The sequence below is a fragment of the Oncorhynchus masou genome, unplaced genomic scaffold (genome assembly GCF_036934945.1).
Source record: "Oncorhynchus masou masou isolate Uvic2021 unplaced genomic scaffold, UVic_Omas_1.1 unplaced_scaffold_2221, whole genome shotgun sequence".
In the NCBI taxonomy this organism is placed as follows: domain Eukaryota; kingdom Metazoa; phylum Chordata; class Actinopteri; order Salmoniformes; family Salmonidae; genus Oncorhynchus; species Oncorhynchus masou.
Window position 1 is genome coordinate 15,986 of NW_027008695.1, and position 6,515 is coordinate 22,500.

Here is a 6,515-nt window from a genome sequence, read left to right on the forward strand (position 1 = left end):
CTCTGTCTGGAGGGCCTGATAAGCCCATTGTAAAGCAGTCTCTCTTTGTCTCTCTCTCTGTCTGGAGGGCCTGATAAGCCCATTGTAAAGCAGTCTCTCTTTGTCTCTCTCTCTCTCTCTGTCTGGAGGGCCTGATAAGCTCATTGTAAAGCAGTCTCTCTTGTCTCTCTCTCTCTCTGTCTGGAGGGCCTGATAAGCCCATTGTAAAGCAGTCTCTCTTTGTCTCTCTGTCTCTCTCTGTCTGGAGGGCCTGATAAGCCCATTGTAAAGCAGTCTCTCTTTGTCTCTCTCTCTCTCTCTCTGTCTGGAGGGCCTGATAAGCCCATTGTAAAGCAGTCTCTCTTGGTCTCTCTCTCTCTCTCTGTCTGGAGGGCCTGATAAGCACATTGTAAAGCAGTCTCTCTTTGTTTCCCCTGTCTGTCTGTCTGTGTGTGTGTGTGTTCCTGTCTATGTGTTTGTGTTCCTGTCTATGTGTTTGTGTTCCTGTGTGTGTGTTCCTGTCTGTGTGTGTGTTCCTGTCTGTGTGTGTGTGTTCCTGTCTGTGTGTGTGTGTGTTCCTGTCTGTGTGTCCGTGTGTGTGTTCCTGTCTATGTGTGTGTGTGTGTGTGTGTGTGTGTGTGTGTGTGTGTGTGTGTGTGTGTGTGTGTGTGTTCCTGTCTGTGGGTGTGTATGTGTGTTCCTGTGTGTGTGTGTGTGTGTGTGTGTGGGTGTGTGTTCCTGTCTGTGTGTCTGTGTGTGTGTTCCTGTCTGTGTGTTCATGTCTGTGTGTCTGTGTGTGTGTTCCTGTCTGTGTGTGTGTGTGTGTTCCTGTCTGTGTGTCTGTCTGTGTGTTCCTGTCTGTGTGTTCCTGTCTGTGTGTTCCTGTCTGTGTGTCTGTGTGTGTGTTCATGTCTGTGTGTTCCTGTCTGTATGTTCATGTCTGTGTGTTCCTGTCTGTGTCTGTGTGTGTGTGTGTGTTCCTGTCTGTGTGTTCCTGTCTGTGTGTGTGTGTGTGTGTGTTCCTGTCTGTGTGTTCCTGTCTGTGTGTCTGTGTGTGTGTTCCTGTCTGTGTGTTCCTGTCTGTGTGTCTGTGTGTTCCTGTCTGTCTGTGTGTGTTCCTGTCTGTGTGTTCCTGTCTGTGTGTTCCTGTCTGTGTGTTCCTGTCTGTGTGTTCCTGTCTGTGTGTGTTTTAGGGCAGGCTGTCCTTGCTGAATGACACAGATGGGACGGAGCACAGCTTCACCCTGAGAGGGGTGGGGGAGCGGTCCCTACCCCTGGACCACGTGGTGATACACTGCTCTGTCAGACAGGTCACACACAGCACCCTGCAGGTCCCCAACTACAGCCAGCACCCCCTCACCTGTCAGGTAGATACACTATTACTATAGTACTACTACACACAGCACCCTGCTCGTCCCCAACTACATCCAGCACCCCCTCACCTGTCAGATAGATACACTATTACTATAGTACTACTACACACAGCACTCTGCAGGTCCCCAACTACAGCCAGCACCCCCTCACCTGTCAGGTAGATACACTATTACTATAGTACTACTACACACAGCACCCTGCTCGTCCCCAACTACATCCAGCACCCCCTCACCTGTCAGATAGATACACTATTACTATAGTACTACTACACACAGCACTCTGCAGGTCCCCAACTACATCCAGCACCCCCTCACCTGTCAGGTAGATACACTATTACTATAGTACTACTACACACAGCACCCTGCTCGTCCCCAACTACATCCAGCACCCCCTCACCTGTCAGATAGATACACTATTACTATAGTACTACTACACACAGCACTCTGCAGGTCCCCAACTACATCCACACACACCGTTGCTGATTGTCCTTGTGCTGCTGGTTGTAGGTGGTATCAGACCTCTCCATCGTCAGTGGACCGCCCACCTTGGACATCAAACCAGGTCACACCGTCCCCTACACCGTGTCTGTGTCACCATGGAAACGAGGGAAACATACAGGTACTTCATTCTCTCTCTTTCTCTCTCGGTCTCTCTCTCCCTCTCTCTGTCTCCCTCTCTTTCTCTTTCTGTCTCGGTCTCCCTCTCCCTTTCTCTATCTCTATATGTCTCTCTCTCTGTTTCTCTCTCTGTCTCTCTCTCCCTCTCTCTGTCTCCCTCTCCCTGTTCCCTCTCTCTCTCTCTCTCTATCTCTATATGTCTCTCTCTCTGTCTCTCTCTGTCTCTCTCTCCCTCTCTCTGTCTCCCTCTCTTTCTCTTTCTGTCCCTGTCTCTCCCTCTCCCTGTCTCTCTCTCTCCCTTTGTCTTTCTCTCTGTTTCTCTCTTTCTTTCTTTCTGTTTCTCTCTCTCTCTCTGTCTCTCTCTCCCTCTCTCTGTCTCCCTCTCCCTGTCTCTCTCTCTCCCTTTGTCTTTCTCTCTGTTTCTCTCTTTCTTTCTTTCTGTTTCTCTCTCTCTCTGTCTCTCTCTCCCTCTCTCTGTCTCCCTCTCCCTGTTCCCTCTCTCTCTCTCTCTCTCTATCTCTATATGTCTCTCTCTCTGTCTCTCTCCGTCTCTCTCCCCCTCTCTCTTTCTCTCTCTCCCTCTCTCTCTTTATGTGTGTGAGGTCACTACACACACTGCAGTGATGATGTGAATGTAAAGGAGGACAACAGCCTGTACTTTCCTCTCCTGTACTGTCTCTCTCTCTCTCTCTCATCTCTATATGTCTCTCTCTCCCTCTCTCCGTCTCTCTCTCTCTCTCTCTTTCTCTCTCTCTCCCTCTCTCTTTATGTGTGTGAGGTCACTACACACACTGCAGTGATGATGTGAATGTAAAGGAGGACAACAGCCTGTACTTTCCTCTCCTGTACTGTCTCTCTCTCTCTCTCTCATCTCTATATGTCTCTCTCTCTCCCTCTCTCCGTCTCTCTCTCCCTCTCTCTTTCTCTCTCTCCCTCTCTCTCTTTATGTGTGTGAGGTCACTACACACACTGCAGTGATGATGTGAATGTAAAGGAGGACAACAGCCTGTATTCTCCTCTCCTGTACTGTCTCTCAGGGTCCATGTCATTCCTAGCCGTGGAGAGTGAGACAGGAACAGGGAATGAGTCCAGGCAATATGAGGTGTGGTTCTCTATAGAGGTCATATGTGATCCTGCTCCTCCCCTGAAGGTGCTGGCTGTGGACTGTGCTGTTCAGGTGAGGCCTACTTTACACCATCCTCTACAACGTCACTGTGTCTTCATCTGCACCAATGAACAAGATCAAATATGCACATCCAACTGGTTTCCAGGGAGAGAACTGATATCAAGGAATGAGTAATGCGTTGACCTAATCATTGTGATGACCGTTTTAGTGGGGGAAAACGCTGTCTGTCTAGACTAGTGTGTCTGAGTTTTATAGCTTTGTTATTCTCAGAGCTCTGTTGCCGTGGAGATCCCCCTTAGTAATCCGGAGGCGGAGCCGCTGAGCTGTGGGTGTGTCTGGAGGGAGAGGACCTGAGTGGAGACACCCTGGTGTGTGTCCCTCCCCAGAGCAGTCTCAACTACACAGTCACCTTCTCTCCTGCTATAGTAGGGAAGAGAACAGACAGGTAAGAGACAGTCACCTTCTCCTGTTATAGTAGGGAAGAGAACAGACAGGTAAGAGACAGTCACCTTCTCCTGCTATAGTAGGGAAGAGAACAGACAGGTAAGAGACAGTCACCTTCTCCTGCTATAGTAGGGAAGAGACAGTCACCTTCTCCTGTTATAGTAGGGAAGAGACAGTCACCTTCTCCTGTTATAGTAGGGAAGAGAACAGACAGGTAAGAGACAGTCACCTTCTCCTGCTATAGTAGGGAAGAGACAGTCACCTTCTCCTGTTATAGTAGGGAAGAGACAGTCACCTTCTCCTGTTATAGTAGGGAAGAGAACAGACAGGTAAGAGACAGTCACCTTCTCCTGCTATAGTAGGGAAGAGACAGTCACCTTCTCCTGTTATAGTAGGGAAGAGACAGTCACCTTCTCCTGCTATAGTAGGGAAGAGACAGTCACCTTCTCCTGTTATTGTAGGGAAGAGAACAGACAGGTAAGAGACAGTCACCTTCTCCTGCTATAGTAGGGAAGAGACAGTCACCTTCTCCTGTTATAGTAGGGAAGAGACAGTCACCTTCTCCTGCTATAGTAGGGAAGAGACAGTCACCTTCTCCTGTTATAGTAGGGAAGAGACAGTCACCTTCTCCTGCTATAGTAGGGAAGAGACAGTCACCTTCTCCTGTTATAGTAGGGAAGAGAACAGACAGGTAAGAGACAGTCACCTTCTCCTGCTATAGTAGGGAAGAGAACAGACAGGTAAGAGACAGTTACCTTCTCCTGCTATAGTAGGGAAGAGACAGTCACCTTCTCCTGTTATAGTAGGGAAGAGACAGTCACCTTCTCCTGCTATAGTAGGGAAGAGAACAGACAGGTAAGAGACAGTCACCTTCTCCTGCTATAGTAGGGAAGAGACAGTCACCTTCTCCTGTTATAGTAGGGAAGAGAACAGACAGGTAAGAGACAGTCACCTTCTCCTGTTATAGTAGGGAAGAGAACAGACAGGTAAGAGACAGTCACCTTCTCCTGTTATAGTAGGGAAGAGAACAGACAGGTAAGAGACAGTCACCTTCTCCTGTTATAGTAGGGAAGAGAACAGACAGGTAAGAGACAGTCACCTTCTCCTGCTATAGTAGGGAAGAGAACAGACAGGTAAGATACAGTCACCTTCTCCTGCTATAGTAGGGAAGAGACAGTCACCTTCTCCTGTTATAGTAGGGAAGAGACAGTCACCTTCTCCTGTTATAGTAGGGAAGAGACAGTCACCTTCTCCTGTTATAGTAGGGAAGAGACAGTCACCTTCTCCTGTTATAGTAGGGAAGAGACAGTCACGTTCTCCTGCTATAGTAGGGAAGAGAACAGACAGGTAAGAGACAGTCACCTTCTCCTGTTATAGTAGGGAAGAGACAGTCATCTTCTCCTGTTATAGTAGGGAAGAGACAGTCACCTTCTCCTGTTATAGTAGGGAAGAGAACAGACAGGTAAGAGACAGTCACCTTCTCCTGTTATAGTAGGGAAGAGACAGTCACCTTCTCCTGTTATAGTAGGGAAGAGACAGTCACCTTCTCCTGCTATAGTAGGGAAGAGAACAGACAGGTAAGAGACAGTCACCTTCTCCTGCTATAGTAGGGAAGAGAACAGACAGGTAAGAGACAGTCACCTTCTCCTGTTATAGTAGGGAAGAGACAGTCACCTTCTCCTGTTATAGTAGGGAAGAGACAGTCACCTTCTCCTGTTATAGTAGGGAAGAGAACAGACAGGTAAGAGACAGTCACCTTCTCCTGCTATAGTAGGGAAGAGAACAGACAGGGAAGAGACAGTCACCTTCTCCTGTTATAGTAGGGAAGAGACAGTCACCTTCTCTCCTGCTATAGTAGGGAAGAGAACAGACAGGTAAGAGACAGTCACCTTCTCCTGCTATAGTAGGGAAGAGAACAGACAGGGAAGAGACAGTCACCTTCTCCTGTTATAGTAGGGAAGAGACAGTCACCTTCTCCTGTTATAGTAGGGAAGAGACAGTCACCTTCTCCTGTTATAGTAGGGAAGAGACAGTCACCTTCTCCTGCTATAGTAGGGAAGAGAACAGACAGGTAAGAGACAGTCACCTTCTCCTACTATAGTAGGGAAGAGACAGTCACCTTCTCCTGATATAGTAGGGAAGAGACAGTCACCTTCTCCTGCTATAGTAGGGAAGAGACAGTCACCTTCTCCTGCTATAGTAGGGAAGAGAACAGACAGGTAAGAGACAGTCACCTTCTCCTGATATAGTAGGGAAGAGACAGACAGGTAAGAGACAGTCACCTTCTCCTGCTATAGTAGGGAAGAGACAGTCACCTTCTCCTGTTATAGTAGGGAAGAGACAGACAGGTAAGAGACAGTCACCTTCTCCTGCTATAGTAGGGAAGAGAACAGACAGGTAAGAGACAGTCACCTTCTCCTGCTATAGTAGGGAAGAGACAGTCACCTTCTCCTGCTATAGTAGGGAAGAGAACAGACAGGTAAGAGACAGTCACCTTCTCCTGCTATAGTAGGGAAGAGACAGTCACCTTCTCCTGCTATAGTAGGGAAGAGACAGTCACCTTCTCCTGATATAGTAGGGAAGAGACAGTCACCTTCTCCTGCTATAGTAGGGAAGAGACAGTCACCTTCTCCTGCTATAGTAGGGAAGAGACAGTCACCTTCTCCTGATATAGTAGGGAAGAGAACAGACAGGTAAGAGACAGTCACCTTCTCCTGTTATAGTAGGGAAGAGAACAGACAGGTAAGAGACAGTCACCTTCTCCTGTTATAGTAGGGAAGAGAACAGACAGGTAAGAGACAGTCACCTTCTGCTATAGTAGGGAAGAGAACAGACAGGTAAGAGACAGTCACCTTCTCCTGCTATAGTAGGGAAGAGACAGTCACCTTCTCCTGTTATAGTAGGGAAGAGACAGTCACCTTCTCCTGCTATAGTAGGGAAGAGACAGTCACCTTCTCCTGATATAGTAGGGAAGA

The 6,515-nt window shown here is 48.1% G+C and overlaps 1 long non-coding RNA gene across 1 annotated transcript in view; it reads left to right on the top strand.

The window, feature by feature from the left end:
• The first annotated feature begins 3,011 nt into the window (after window positions 1–3,011).
• LOC135533108 (uncharacterized) overlaps window positions 3,012–6,515 on the top strand; it is a 7,630-nt gene continuing 4,126 nt past the window's right edge. The window contains exons 1-2 of the long non-coding RNA XR_010454450.1: window positions 3,012–3,147; window positions 3,367–3,541. This is a non-coding gene — a long non-coding RNA (uncharacterized LOC135533108). The remainder of the gene's footprint in view (window positions 3,148–3,366; window positions 3,542–6,515) is intronic.